The sequence below is a fragment of the Giraffa tippelskirchi genome, chromosome 4 (assembly GCF_054371585.1).
Source record: "Giraffa tippelskirchi isolate mGirTip1 chromosome 4, T2T-mGirTip1v1.2.pri, whole genome shotgun sequence".
NCBI classification, from domain to species: Eukaryota; Metazoa; Chordata; class Mammalia; order Artiodactyla; family Giraffidae; genus Giraffa; species Giraffa tippelskirchi.
Window position 1 is genome coordinate 109201645 of NC_137278.1, and position 15865 is coordinate 109217509.

At 41.1% G+C, this 15865-nt stretch overlaps 1 non-coding gene across 1 annotated transcript; it reads left to right on the plus strand.

Moving 5' to 3' along the window:
• The first annotated feature begins 12673 nt into the window (after positions 1-12673).
• LOC145504054 (U6 spliceosomal RNA) lies at positions 12674-12784 on the plus strand. Its single transcript, XR_014052042.1, has one exon. It is a non-coding gene; the product is annotated as a U6 spliceosomal RNA (small nuclear RNA).
• The last annotated feature ends 3081 nt before the right edge of the window (positions 12785-15865 follow it).

A 15865-nucleotide genomic window follows, 5' to 3' on the forward strand; every position in this document is an offset into this window, starting at 1 on the left:
GACTGCAGCACACCAGGCCTCCCTGTCCATCACCAACTCCTGGAGTTTACTCAAATTTATGTCCGTTGAGTCGGTGATGCCATCCAAACATCTCATTCTCTGTCGTCCCCTTCTCCTCCTGCCTTCAATCTTTCCCAGCATCAGGGTCTTTTCAAATGAGTCAGTTCTTTGCATCAGGTGGCCAAAGTATTGGAGTTTCAGTTTCAACATCAGTCCTTCCAATGAACATTCAGGACTGATTTCCTTTAGGATGGACTGGTTGGATCTCTTTGCAGTCCAAGGGACTCTCAAGAGGCTTCTCCAACACCGCTATCCTATGCATAGATTTAAAAAAATGGCTTTGTAAGCTCTCTAGCAATATTGCATTGAAAAAAGTTGTTAGTAATGCCATGTCCACAAACATGTTATCGTTATTAAATTATAGCAATTATTAATAATATAATTTGTTTGCATTAAACTATAGTGTTGTGAGGGTAATATATCAAGTGCTTTGAAAGTATAGATAAAGAGTAATCATTTTCTGCTGGAAGGCTGAGGAAAGCTTCATGTGAAAGCAGAGTTTCAGATGGGCCTCGAAGGGTACATGGGAATTTGGTTCTTGGAGAGGAGAAGATTCTTCCAGGGAGAGAAACCTGGGTGAGCCAATGCCAAAAGTGAAGAAAAGAGTAAGTAAGACCTTAGGTTTTCACATTGCCTTATGATTTACAATATGTTCACTGAGCAGGAGTAACAATTAATACAATTTGACAGTAGCCCAAGGTATGCTGTTGGGGCAGGAGAGAGAGAAGGTTGGAGACTCAGGTTAAGACAGTATTTTGGAGGAATCTGAATTCTTTTTTAAGGAATTTTCATAGAAATGAACAATCCAGGTAGAGAAAAATATGATGAATAGGGATTCCAATTCTCCATTTTCACTTTAGAACATGCAGTATGTACTTTCTGTGTTAATCTCTTTTCAAGGGCACTTTTCTTACAACTCTCTGCTTTGCACGGCTTTAGTGCTGTCCTTTGTACCCATCTGTTTTTCTCTGATTCTTAATACCTCACCTGGGAAGTTTGGCCCCTTCCCTGACACAGTGCTCCCAGTGTCTTCACTCCATAGTCCATGCTGTCAACGGCTACCAGATGCATCTTACTGCTCTGAGCAAACTGCTTCCCTGTTCAGAAGCCCGTGATGACTCTCCATTGCTTTCTGAGTGAGGTAGGCCCCTTGGCCTGACATTCAACTTAGCTGGCTGCAAATCACCTTTCCAGGCCTATCTCCTATTATTCTCTGGCACATAGCCTGTATCTATATCTATGCTTCTAAACACAGTTTGAGCATTCATGCCACTTTGAACTTGTACCCACATTCCCATCCTGTATATTCAAGTTGTCTCTGTAATTCAGAAGCAAAATCAAATGCCACTTCTTGTACAAAGTAAGTTTTCCTTCACAGCCCGAGATGATTCCTCCTGCATTTAAGTCACAACACCTAACACTAACACACAGCTTATCCTGTGCTAGGCACTCTCCTCAAGCTTTCCCATATATTAACTAATTTCATCCTTGAAACATCTCCTGTAAGGCAGGCATAATATTGTTCCTATTTTACAGATAAGAAAACAGAGGAATATCCTTATCTCATCCAAGGTCACATAGCAAATAACTATCATACTTGAGATCTGAACCTAGGTACTCGGACATCAGCATCTGTGCTGCTACCTTTTTTGTTGTCTTCTGTGTAGTTTCATATTATTTTGCTCCTTCCTAATGGGACTTAGTACTTTTAATTTGATTGCTTGTAGATTTACCCTACTTGCCTGCTCTGCATTTACCCCTGGTGAATCCACCTATTGTAACTGGAAATGAACCCATGAAGGGAGAATTTGGGGTGCACTGTTTCTGACAATGGCCAACATCCTTTTCAATTTTGTCTAGTCTAGACATACTAGTATATGACTAATACATATCTTGTTTCTTAATTCTTGCTGCATTAGTGCATTTACCTTACCTTTGTCTTCATTTCATGTATTGGCATTTGTGCTTGCTTCTTGTACCTGATGACAAATTTAATTTCTCATATTGTTACTTTATTTTTTTCCTTGCACATATTTTAGCACATGTTTCTGTCCTTGAATTGCTACTGTACCTGGCTTTCACCTCCCAAAACCTAGGTTGACATGATCCAACCTGGCTGGCCCTTTTCCTCCAACTTTTCTTGGAAGAAAGAGTCAGATACTATAAGATGATAAATTCTTACAGGCAGATACTGTGTCAAACTTGTATCTCACAGAATAAGTATGATGTCTTAGACATGGGAACTCAACAATATTTTATTGAATAAAAGGATAAGCAAATGAAAGTGGCCACCATCAGCTTAGTTGTCCTTGACAGCCCATTGTGCCTTTTCTGATGACTTTTACTTTTATTTCCCACACTAGCCTTTCTATTGACTTCAGATTCAGCCTCAGCTCTCCAAATCTGATGGTGCCTACTGTGACACAGCTGAGTTAAAACAGCAGGTGCTTATTGAAGGCCATTATAGGAAGGGCACTCAGCTTTCTTCACCGTCCAACTCTCACATCCATACATGACCCCTGGAAAAACCATAGCCTTGACTAGATGGACTTTTGTTGGCAAAGTAATGTCTCTGCTTTTAAATATGCTATCTAGGTTGGCCATAGCCTTCCTTCCAAGGAGTAAGCATCTTTTAATTTCATGGCTGCAATCACCATCAGCAGTGATTTTGAAGCCCCCCAAAATAAAGTCTGACACTGCTTCTACTTTTTCCCCATCTATTTCCCATGAAGTGATGGGACCTGATGCCATGATCTTAGTTTTCTGAACGCTGAGCTTTAAGCCAACTTTTTCACTCTCCTCTTTCACTTTCATCAAGAGGCTCTTTAGTTCTTCACTTTCTGCCATAAGGGTGGTGTCATCTGCATATCTGAGGTTATTGATATTTCTCCCGACAATCTTGATTCCAGCTTGTGTTTCTTCCAGCCCAGCGTTTCTCATGATGTACTCTGCATATAAGTTAAATAAGCAGGGTGACAATATACAGCCTTGACGTACTCCTTTTCCTATTTGGAACCAGTCTGTTGTTCCATGTCCAGTTCTAACTGTTGCTTCCTGACCTGCATACAGGTTTCTCAAGAGACAGGTCAGATGGTCTGGTATTCCCATCTCTTTCAGAATTGTCCACAGTTTATTGTGATCCACACAGTCAAAGACTTTGGCATAGTCAATAAAGCAGAAATAGACGTTTTTCTGGAACTCTCTTGTTTTCTCGATGATCCAGCGGATATTAGCAATTTGATCTCTGGTTCCTCTGCCTTTTCTAAAACCAGCTTGAACATCTGGAAGTTCACGGTTCACGTATTGCTGAAGCCTGGCTTGGAGAATTTTGAGCATTACTTTACTAGCATGTGAGATGAGTGCAGTTGTGCGGTAGTTTGAGCATTCTTTGGCATTGCCTTTCTTTGGGATTGGGATGAAAACTGACCTTTTCCAGTCCTGTGGCCACTGCTGAGTTTTCCAAATTTGCTGACATATCGAATGCAGCACTTTCACAGTATCATCTTTCAGGATTTGAAATAGCTCAACTAGAATTTCATCACCTCCACTAGCTTTGTTCATAGCGATGCTTTCTAAGGCCCACTTGACTTCACATTCCAGGATGTCTGGCTCTAGGTTGGTGATCACACCATTGTGATTATCTGGGTCATGAAGATCTTTTTTGTACAGTTCTTCTGTGTATTCTTGCCACCTCTTCTTAATATCTTCTGCTTCTGTTAGGTCCATACCATTTCTGTCCTTTATTGAGCCCATCTTAAGTAACAGTAAATATTTTTTATCTATGACTTGCAAAGAGACAAGGCTCTACAGCTCTGGTTCTTTCAGGTACAGTCTCTTCTTTAGATTTGTGCTTAATCTTACTGGACAACATGTGCAACTCTCCTTCACATTTGGGCAGGAACAGATCCCAAATGAAGAATCACCACAAGCCTCTTTGCCACCTTAGTGTGGGTTAGGAAAAGGGGCTTCTTTCTTAAGACACGTAGCTTCTCCCTGACAGAATATTATCTTTATAGAGCAAAATGCTTTGCTGCCATCTTCTAGAACATTATAATAATAACTTGGGCAACTATATGAACAATGGCCTGTAGGGTTATGCAGTACATGCTCTGTACAACTGTATGCAGAGGTCCTTCAAAAGTGAACAGAAATGGAGCAGGCCACCTGGGTCACTGTGTATAAAGGCACAGGTGTTAACAGGAATAGATCTGTGTTTTGTAGATGTATCAGAGGGCAAAAGCAGGATATAAACCACAACTTGGGTCTCAATATTATGAGATAGGCAGAAGAGAAATATCAACAACCTTAGATATGCAGATGACACCACTCTAATGGCAGAAAGGGAAGAGGAACTAAAGAGCCTCTTGATGAGGGAGAAAGGGGAGAGTGAAAAAGTTGGCTTAAAACTCAACATTCAGAAAACCAAGATCATGGCATTTGATCCCATCACATCATGGCAAATAGATGGGGAAAAAGTGGGAACAGTGGCAAATTTATTTTCAGGGGCTCCAAAATCACTGTGGATGGTAACTGCAGCCATGAAATTAAAAGACACTTGTTCCTTGAAAGAAAAGCTATGACCAACCTAGACAGCATGTTAAAAAGCAGAGACATCACTTTGCAGACAAAAGTCCTTCTAGTCAAAGCTATAGTTTTTCCTGTAGTCATCTACAGATGTGAGAGTTGGACCATAAAGAAGTCTATGTGCTGAAGAACTGATGCTTTCAAATTGTGGTGTTGGAGAAGACTCTTGAGAGTCCCTTGGACTGCAAGGAGATCAAACTGGTCAATCTTAAAGGAAATCAACTGTGAATATCATTGGAAGGACTGATGTTGAAACTGGAGTTCCAATACTTTGGCCATCTGATGTGAAAATCTGACTCATTAGAAAAGACCCTGATGCTGGGAAAGATTGAAGGCAGGAGGAGAAGGGGACAACAGAGGATGAGATGGTTGAATGGTATCATCAAGTCAATAGACATGAATTTGAGCAAGCTCCGGGAGATGGTGAAGGACAGGGAAGCCTCGTGTGCTGTAGTCCATGGGGTCACAAAGAGTCAGACATGAGTGAGTGACTGAACAACAAAAATGCAGTACTTCAGAGTTCATAAGACATTTTCTATGTTTTTAGTACATATTTCAGTTTGGCATTTTCTCGTACCCTTTAAAGCAGGGGAACTGTTGTTTATCCCAATTTTATGAATAAGGATTAATAGGTTTCTATGACCTGTTTAAGGTCACGTGTTTGACAAAGCTAGGTTTTTAAATCAAATTCTTCTGAGTCCATGATTTTTAAAAATTATACTGTGGTTTCTTTTTTTCTGATAAAGTTCCACCAAAGTATACTGCTTAAACTGTTGCTTAGATTTCCACTGCAAGGAATCGAATTTATTTCCCTTTGTATCTCAGCACAAAATACAGACTGCATTCCCACGCAGATTACTAACTAGGAGAAAGTGACGTTGGCCACTTCCAGGCTTGGCCCATAATGCAACGCTTTTCTCCCTCTCTCTTACTCTCTTCATGTCAACACCCCCGACAGCTTTAGAAACCGCATATTGCAAATGAGAAAGCCTCCCTCAACTTGCTTGAGTGTTTGAATATCTACACTGAAAAGAGTCCTTCCTCTTCCAAGAGATAAACTTCTATTGAGTTTATTGAGCAAGAAATAAACTTCTATTAAGTTAAGCCCCTGAATTTTGGGGTTTTATCTATGTCTTACAACATCTAGTATTACCCTAATACTAATACTCTTTACATTATTTACATTTAGCCTCTACTGTGTAAGTATTTCTCTCTTAGTTGCTTATCCCTGGCTGAAATTATTTAGGGGCAGTGCCCACCTTTGCCCTCAGACTGCTTTTATACACTTAATTCCACTTTCTCTCTGCTCCCTCTGGTTCTTTGAAGCACATGGGATTAGGCACACCACTTTGCCCTGCCCCCCACCTTTTACAGCGATCTACTTTCTTCTCCATTACTTCCCCCCATGCACTAAGGATTTTAGTCATTAGTTTACTAAATTTCTCACATCACTGTCCTGTCTATTCTTTGACCACCTCTCCTTATCTCTCCAGTTCACCTACTCTGGGGTAAGTGAATAAGCAGAAAATGATTCCACTCCAGTAATTCTTGGGCACATTTAGGAACTCCAGTCCATTGACCTTCCTGTTGTCCCACTGGCAAACATCCATCTTTACCTAGTTAAGATTTCTTGGTCTTTTGTTAAGTGGTTTTCATGTACATTGATTCAGCTCCCTTGCCCCACGTCTTCTGTTTTTGCCTGGCAAAATTCCAACCCTCAGTAAATTCAACTTTCTTCTTATTTCACCTCTGTATCAATACAACTGTATATATCTGGAAAAATGCAGCAATGCTTACTGCCCTAACCTTAGATTTATACCCGCAAACCTCAATAGGATTTGAAGGACTGGTGCTGAAGCTGACACTCCAATACTTTGGCCACTTGATGTGAAGAACTGACTCATTGGAAAAGACCCTGATGCTGGGACAGATTGAAGGCAGGATGAGAAGGGGATGACAGAGGATGAAATGGTTGTATGGCATCACTGACTCGATGGACATGAGTTTGAGCAAGCTCCAGGAGTTGGTGATGGACAGGGAAACCTGGTGTGCTGTAGTCCATGGGGTGGCAAAGAGTCAGACACAACTGAACAACTGAACTGAACTGAACTGAGCTACTTTCTACATATACCTTTCCCCCTCAGTGCTCCACTTAGTTCTGTGTCTTTAAATATATGTGATTGTCTCACGGGTATATACCCTTGGTTCTGTTACTACAATTTACCTCTGCTCTAATAGTTTGAAAGCAGTCGCAGAGAATACATAAATGAACAGACATAGCTATGTCCCAATAAAACTTCATTTACAAGAAGGGATGGTAGGTCACACTTGACTCAACAAGCACAGACTGCCAACTGCCAATACAACAATATTGCTGTATTGCTTGGATTAAATGAATGGACAAATGAAAGAGTGAAAACCTCTTTGACAGCAGCCAACCATCTCCTGATTTGGTCCTTTCAGTTCACTTGTGTATATTCATGAGACTCTGAGAGAATCACTTCCCTGCATGGGGGACAACACCACCATCACTCTTTAGGGCTGAATGAGGAGCTCATGGGGACAAACCTTACAAGTGTCATGTTTTGCTCCCAAATGGGTCAGGTGAGCAATGTTCTGGCTCCCTGAGACTCTGCTTGGATGACTAAGAGTAGATCCTAAACTATCTGTTTAGGGAAACTGTTCCCTCCACGATGGAGTCCTAACATTTCTCACCAGGACCTTCACCACTTGAAGGTCAAAACAAGTTGTTTTTAGTTTTCCAATGTCATTATTTTCTCCCCCATTCCCCCTCACATAACACAGAAGAGCTTGCAGATTTGGGGACACGTAGGCTTTCTTTCACTTCTAGGTCCATGTACATTCTGTCCTTTCTGCCCGTAAACCTCCTAACCACCTCCTTTCAATGGCCAGGCTCACCATAATTTGTTCTTTAGGACTCTGTCTGGATGATGTTTTTCTTCTGGAAATTATTTGAAGCACTCCACGACCAGAGGTAGTCCTTGCTCTGTGTCCAGTAATCTCTTGCTTGTTCCAGTACTAGCTTTTATCACTTTGCATAGGAATCATTTTTTTGAAAGTCTCTCTCCCTAATATTGGGCTTCCCTGGTGGCTCAGACGGTAATGAATCTACCTGCAATGCAAGAGATGCAGGTTCAATTCCTGGGTTGGGAATATACCCTGGAGAAGGAAATGGCAATCCATTCCAGTATTCTTGTCTGGAAAATCTCATGAACAGAGACACCTGGTGGGCTACAGTCCATGGGGTTGCAAAGAGTTGGACACAGCTGAGTGACTAACTAACACTTTGACTTTCTCCCTAATACTGTGAGTGTTTCGAAGGTGGGTTCTATCTTGTACTTGCCAAGTCTAGCCCATTATACAGTGCCTGGCATGGACCGGTCCCTCAGTAAATATTTGTTGAATGAACGAATGACTGTGTGATGAGCAGTAGATTTTTCATAAAAGTGGCTGATGTTTCATAAACTTTATCCCTAGCATCTTGATATCTCAGGTGGAGGAGGGATGTCTTCTTGTCCTAGCCAGCAGACTGGGTAAGTGACTGACTGTGTCTGCTTCTAGCTGTGAAGCCAGAGGTATAGCACTTTTCACTATAATACTAGTTAATACTTGAGTATTAACCACCCAGAAAAGCAATATTTCTTGGAAATAAGGTTGAGTAGTAGTAGCCCTAAAGAGTGATGGTGGTGTTGTCCCCCATGCAGGGAAGTGATTCTCTCAGAGTCTCATGAATATACACAAGTGAACTGAGAGGACCAAATCAGGGATGGTTGGCTGCTGTCAAAGAGGTTGTCACTCTTTCATTTGTTCATTCATTTAATCCAAGCAATATAGCAATATTGTTGTATTGGCAGTTGGCAGTCTGTGCTGTAGTCCTAGGTGTATAAATCAGTGGCTATGTGTGTGTAGGAAAAGCTTCACCATGGATTCGGACTAATTTATGTTCATGTGTGATATTTTCCCACTTTTTAAGTTCTCTGATGTTCAATTTCCTGATCTGTAAAACAAGGATAAGTATTTATGTCCTGTAAGATTTCAGCAGTATGGGAAAAGGGTTAGAGATAATATGCTTAGTACACTGTCATCTGGTAGGTGCTAATCACAAGTGGTAACTCCAGGCATAGCTCCAGTCTTATCAATAGGAACCCCAGTGTCAGGATTGCTTACAGAACACAAAGAGGCTGTGTTGAGTCAATTTCATGGTAACACCAACTTACATTTAATAGCAGTAACTTCAGATGGAGATTGTCTGCACTTTTGGATTTTCCAGCCCTGGTAAGGTTGAGGCAAATGTACAAGGCTCTAAAGTTGCCATAAATATATTTTGCTATGTGGGTCTGAAACTCCAATACTTTGGCCACCTGATGTGAAGAATTGGCTCATTTGAAAAGACCCTGATTCTGGGAAAGATTGATTGAAAGTGGGAGGAGAAGGGGACGACAGAGGATGAGATGGCTGGATGGTATCACTGACTCATGAGTTTGAGTCAACTCTGGGAGTTGGTGATGGACAGGGAGGCCTGGCATGCTGCAGTCCATGGGGTCGCAAAGAGTCGGACACGACTGAATGACTGAACTGAGATGAACTGATGTGGGTCTTGGCTTCTTGGAAACAAGGCATGTGAACTCATGCATGTGCTCATGTGTGTGCACACACACGCATATATACACATGCACACACCAGAGAATTTCTCCATTTAATTTGTGTTTACTCAATTTGCCTCTGACGTCTGACACAACTGAAGCAACTGAGCGTGAACACGTGCAGGAACGATGAGAGACTGATTACTGAGTCATAAACATTCTTCTTCAGCGCAACAGCACTGAGATGAGTGCTGGTGTTACTTCCAGCTGCTGCTTCTCGATATGAAAATTTACCCAGAAGGTAAAGGTCAGTGGAAGGGCTCACCACTCACAAGGAGAGTGTTGGAGGGAGGGTGCTCCTTTTCTGCTGGGTGGCCATGAGGTTGGGGAGGAGAGCACATCAGGTGCTCTCCGTGTCTGCCAGCTCCCCTCGTGTCTTGGGTGCCACAGACTTATTTTCCTTTGCCAACACATTTGGTTTACAAGATGATTGTCTCACAAAACACAGCAGTTACATGTATGAGAACATACGCAAAATTAAACCACTGACCCAGGAGTCAAATGAAATTTCCCATGAACAATTGAGCTTGTTCTTTGCTTTTATTAAAGCAAACAAGCCCTTTGTCCCTTAATTTTCCAAATAAGTGCTATTGTGACAAGTAGGAGCTTTACAGGTCCAAAAAGGACTAGAAGCAACAGAAGTGTGACTTGCCCAGGGAGATCAAAGATTTCCCTCTGCTTACTGGACACAGGTTCGGGCGCTTGTGTCTCATTTTACTAACACAGGCCTGGCATCTGTGGTGGCTCCTTGGGATATTCCTTGGTAAATCAGAAGCCTAGATAAATTGGACATAAGGTCTCACAATGACTTGGACTTCACCCAGGCAGGCCTCAGGTAGGTCTGCTCCATATGCTGACTTATGTTAAGCGGATAAAAAGGCTTATTTGGCACCAACAGGAGCATGTTTCTTCATGGGCAGTGTAAATGAAGAAGGCATATGTCAGCCTAACCGCTCTCATCTACAATACTGCAGGGAAGAGAGGATGGGAATAGAAAATGCGCAGAATGTATTTAATAGGACAACCTGTCAACCAATTGCACTTTTTGCAGAACTTCTAACACATGGAAACATTTTGAGATTTTACCATTCTGGGCATCTTGGGAGAGTTTCTGTGCTTGTTATCATCATCATTATTATCAATCATCAGATGAGCTACCTGCAGGGCACTTTGGCAGGAGCTACGGAGGGTACCAAGAAAGAAGTGTGAGACATACTCCATGCTAGGGGTGACATGCTAGCGGTCAGAACTGGCTGGGGAAGGCCTTCAGGGAGGCGAGAGTGAGACAGGGAGCTCACTGGCCCCTGGAACTCAGGTAATTGGGACTTTTAAACATACCTTCAAAAGTCCTTTTTTTCTGTAGGACATACAACTCTTTTTAGAGAACTAGCTGGGGAAAATAGGAGGTTTTGAACCTGGTAAGTCAGGGGCCCAAGCCCTTGATTATTTCTAGGGCTGGTGAATGAAAACCAAAGTGAAAAACTATCTACAGTGTAAGGCAGTATATCACATGTTTATAGTGATGTGACTGAGCGATTCACTTTCATGCATTAGAGAAGGAAATGGCAACCCACTCCAGTGTTCTTGCCTGGAGAATCCCAGGGACGGGGGAACCTGGTGGGCTGCCGTCTATAGGGTCGCACAGAGTCGTGACTTAGCAGCAGCAGCATGTGATGCCCACATGCAACACCCAGTAGGAACTTAGACTCTTCTATTTGCTGCCGGCTTCTGAAAGTTTATGCCTGTTGGTTAAGGAATGGCTTATTGCAGACCACGCTTTGATCATGAGTTCTTGTCAAGTTTTCCCAGGCCTTCTTTTCCTGCATTTAATTTTCTTTTTTTTTTCTATTTTCTTTTATTTTTTTAAAAATTAATTTATTTACTTTAGTTGGAGGCTAATTACTTTACAATATTGTAGTGGTTTTTGCCATACATTGACATGAATCAGCCATGGGTGTACATGCGTTCCCCATCCTGAACCCCCTTCCCACCTCCCTCCACACCCCATCCCTCTGGGTCATCCCAGTGCACCAGCCCTGAGCACTTGTCTCATGCATCGAACCTGGACTGGCGTTCTGTTTCACATATGATAATATACATGTTTCATTGCTATTCCCTCAGATCGTCCCACCCTCACCTTCTTCCACAGAGTCCAAAAGACTGTTCTATGCATCTGTGTCTCTTTTTCTGTCTCGCATATAGGGTTATTGTTACCATCTTTCAAATTCCATATATATGCGTTAGTATGCTGTATATTTCCTACAGCTCTCACAGGAAGATGGAGCATTTAGATGCCTTTTACAATAGGGAACTGATGTGCTCAGGTATGATGGGAATGCTTTTTCCAGCTTTCCTCACCTAGATCTAACTCTGAACTGACAGCTTCCTCATCTGTGTGTGTCTGTGTGTAATATTTATATTATTTATTTACTTGGTTGGGTCTTAGTTGCTGCACACAGGATCTTTGATCTTCATTGCAGCCTGTAGGGTCTAGTTCCCCTCCCAGGGACGGAAGCCAGCCCCCTGCATTGGGAACGCAGAGTCTTAGCTACTGGCCCACCAGGAAGGCCCCTTATTGATATTTTCATTCTTTCTCTCAGCAATTAGTGTAATGTTTTGTTGTACTTATGAGCTTAAACTTCTGTTTACTAGATTAGAAGCTTCTTGAGGACAGGAATCACATCTTTTCCCATCTGTATACTCAATGCCTAGTACAGGAAACACCCCTCCTCCCCCATGGCATTCAATAGCTATGAATGAGAATTTAGGAAGCCTTCCAAGATGATGGGAAAGGACTCATCTGAACCTCACCCTCCCTGATTATTCTTGATAAGTGATTATTTCTATTATGACATGTAATTCAATATCAACATAAACTGAGGGAACAAGGAATGCAGTGACTCTAAAATCATTATTCTATGGTCTCAGAGTGCATTGGTGGAAGCACTGCTTACTTGCACAGGAAGCTAGATTATTACTAATTAATGTGTGTCTCCAGAAACCATTTCAATTAATGGAAAGGGAAGCAACTCTCAGGTGTGTTGGATAAGAGGCTAATGACTGCTCTTAACATTTCAACTGGAGAGTTTACATGTGGTTGAAAATCTATACTATGGATGCCTTAATAGAATTCATGTTATTTCTAGTATTTATTGACTGCCTACTGTGTGCCAAATCTTCTCTTGGCAGGCTATTTCCTGAATGAGCTCATAACTTACCCCAGGGATTTGGCTATGGAAGTAATTTAATGTGACTGGAAAGAAAAATGACTCCATTCATCAAACTGATATATTTACAAATTAAAATATATAAACCAGGATTTATGCTCCTATAGTACATTTATTATAATAAATATTAGAAATCTAGTGCTCGCTTCAGCAGTACATATACTAAAATTGGAATATATATTACATTGAAGAGTAGCATGGCCCTTGTGCAAAGATGACATGCAGATTTGTGAGGCATTTCGTATTTTTAAAAAACCCATTAGAACTCTACATCTAGGCTACATCAAATTAATGAATATTTGAATACAGAAAGTGTCATTTAAAAAATTCACTTTCAAGTCATCTAGCTTATAAGATTTGTCCCAAATCTACCCATAATTTGAGAACATATGTGTAGGCTGTGTTTTCTTTGGAATTTGACTGTTGTGTGAAATGATTATCTGGTAATTGAAACAGTGCAGAATTTTCTTCACTTTGAAGTAAATTTATGTTTGGGCACATTTCTGCTGAGGTAGCACAGTGTGATCATTTTCACTGCTTTTCTTCTATTAATACTGCAGAAACTTTTTCAATAAGAGAAGCTGGTTGCAATTTCAACTTTAAAATACGTAAAGAACTTTCCGTGCAAAACAAAATTCTCTTCTATTTAGTTGACCAGAAGGAGGCTCTCTTCAACCTCACTGTATGAAGTTAGACTAAAAACTTCTGAACTTACTTCTTCTAGGTGGTTCTAAAGTGTCCCAAGCCATCTCTGTCATTGGTGGTGGCAGGGGAAGCATCCTGAAATTTTCCCTGGAGGAACAGAATTTAAATTTGCAATCATGGATACGAAGTGAGTGTTAAGTGTTCTTTCCTTCCAGCTCAGTCATATATTTCTCTTCTAATTGAATAACAATTAATAAAAATGTTAGGATAAAACACTCACCACTAACTTGGGCTATTTCAACATTCCTTAGCTTAATTCTTATGGCTTTGTTTTTCAAGACTGTCCTTAAATCTCCAATATGATTTTTAAGAGTATTTTGAAATGAATCAGTAAGGCATTTGGATTTTTTAAAAGTATAGTTATTGCTTCTACCTACTTATCCCTCTTTGTATATATGTATAAGTAAGATATAGTCTATGTATCTATAAGTAAGAGACATTTCTCATGTGTATAACATAGGATAATCTCACTCATCCCAGATGCTCTAATTACATTACTTTTATCAATAAAAAAGCCACCCAGTGGCAGGTATGTTTCCCAAGGGTATTAGATAGAGCTTTGAAAAATGAATAAGACTTGTCATAGGTTGAACTGTGTCTTCCAAAAAGATATGCTGAAGTTTAAGCCCAGGTATCTGTGAATATGACCTTATTTGGAAATAGATTCTTACAGTTGTAGCCAAATTAAAATAAAGTCACCAGGGTGGGCCCTTAATCTAATATGACTGGAGTCCATATACGAAGAGGAAGACGCCATGTGAAGGCTCAGAGACAGAGAGATGCACAGGAAAGAAGGCTATGTGACAAGGGAGGCAGAGACCAGAGTGGAGCCGCTACAAACCTGGGGGAGCCAAGGATTGTACAGTGAGGGGTACAGAACGACTCTACCTCTTAGGACCTCTTAGCAGGGTCCTTCTGACACCTTGATTTCAAAACTTTTGGCCTCTAGAACTGTAAGAGAATAATTTTCTGTTGTTTTAAGTAAAGAAAAAAAAAATAAAGAAGCCACTAGTAGATTCAGAATACTGAACAGAAGGTCCAAATCCTTGGAGAATAAAGAGCAGTGTGAAGATGCAACCATCACTGTAGGTACACAGTCTGCCATAGGATGTTATGAGATCAGCTTGAACCAATTGATTTTTGAGTTGTCGTCCCTCTTCATTGGAGGGACAGTCTATGTGGTTGTTGCAGAAAACAGCATTGTTGCTCTTTTGAGAAGCCTTTCCCCTTAATGATAGAGCAGAGCTAGTTATGAAATACCCAACTGTGACTAATTTTGGAGGAGTTAACGTCTCACATAAATTGTCTCCTGGAGATGCTGTTAGAGCCAGTGAACAGCAGAATGATGATGAGTTTATCTGTGCTAATTGTGCCTTTGAGGGCTTTTTTTTCTGGACAGAGCACAAAGTAGATCAATGCTGCACTTCTAACCTCTCTTTGGCATGAAGATTCTGGTTGCTGATAACTGTGGTAGGCAGAATAATGACCTTGAACATGTCCGTGCCCTAATCTCTGGAACCTGTGAATATGCTGTTTCATGGCAAAAAAAGAGCTTTTCAGAGGTAACTCAGGTTATAGATATTAAGATGGGGAGATGATTGTAGTGGGGCCAGTCTAATTACAAGATCCATTAAAAGCAGAGAACTTTCTCCAGCTGGAGGAAGATGTAGCAGAAGGAAAAGCCAGAGAATTACAAGTGTGAGAAGGAGTCTATGCACTGCTGGTCATTTAAGATGTCAGGGGTCACATGTGAGGGCTGAAAAGAAGCTTATAGAGCTAGGACCATGCCTCATTGACAGCCTGTAGGGAAATGGGGACCTTAGTCTTATAACCCCAAGGAAGTGAATTCAGCCAACAACATGAATGAGCTTGGAACCTGATTCTTCCCCAGACCTCTGGGTAAGGAGTGCAGCCTTGCCCTCATCTTGATTTTAGCTTGGTGAACCACATGGCAGGCTTGTGCCCTACAGCAACTGAGATAATGAATTTGTGCTGTTGCTAAGTCACTAAGTTTGTGGCAATTTGTCACAGTATCAATGGAAAACTAAATCAGAAAACATTCAGAAGAAAATGGTATTTGTATTGGATTGTGACTTTGGTAGTGGACTGTTACAATGAATCATGCCTCCATGAATTTGGTCCAGTGACTTTGGGCTTTAGCCACTGGATATTAACTAGTGTAATAACAACAGAAACTTGACAAATGTATTTGTTTCCTGACTTTTAAACAAATTACACAAATTTACTGGCTTGAAACAAAACAGACATAATTTCATAGATCAGAAGTCTCACTGGGCCAAAAGTCAAGATCTCAGCAGGACCGCATTCCTTCTAGAGGCTCTAGGGGAGTATCTATCTCTTTGCCTTGTCCAGATCTAAAGGTCCCTGTATTCCTTGGCTTATGGCCCCTTCCTGCCCCTTCAAAGACATCAATATAACATTATCAATTTTCCCTTACTCTTGCTTCCTTCTTATAGACTCGTGATTACATTAGGACCATTAGGATAAGCCAGGCCAATTCTCCCACCTCACCCTAACTTAATCACATATGCACCATCTCTGTTTCAATGTAAGATAACATATTCACAGGTTTGCAGGATTAGAGCAAGGGTATCTTTATAGGGA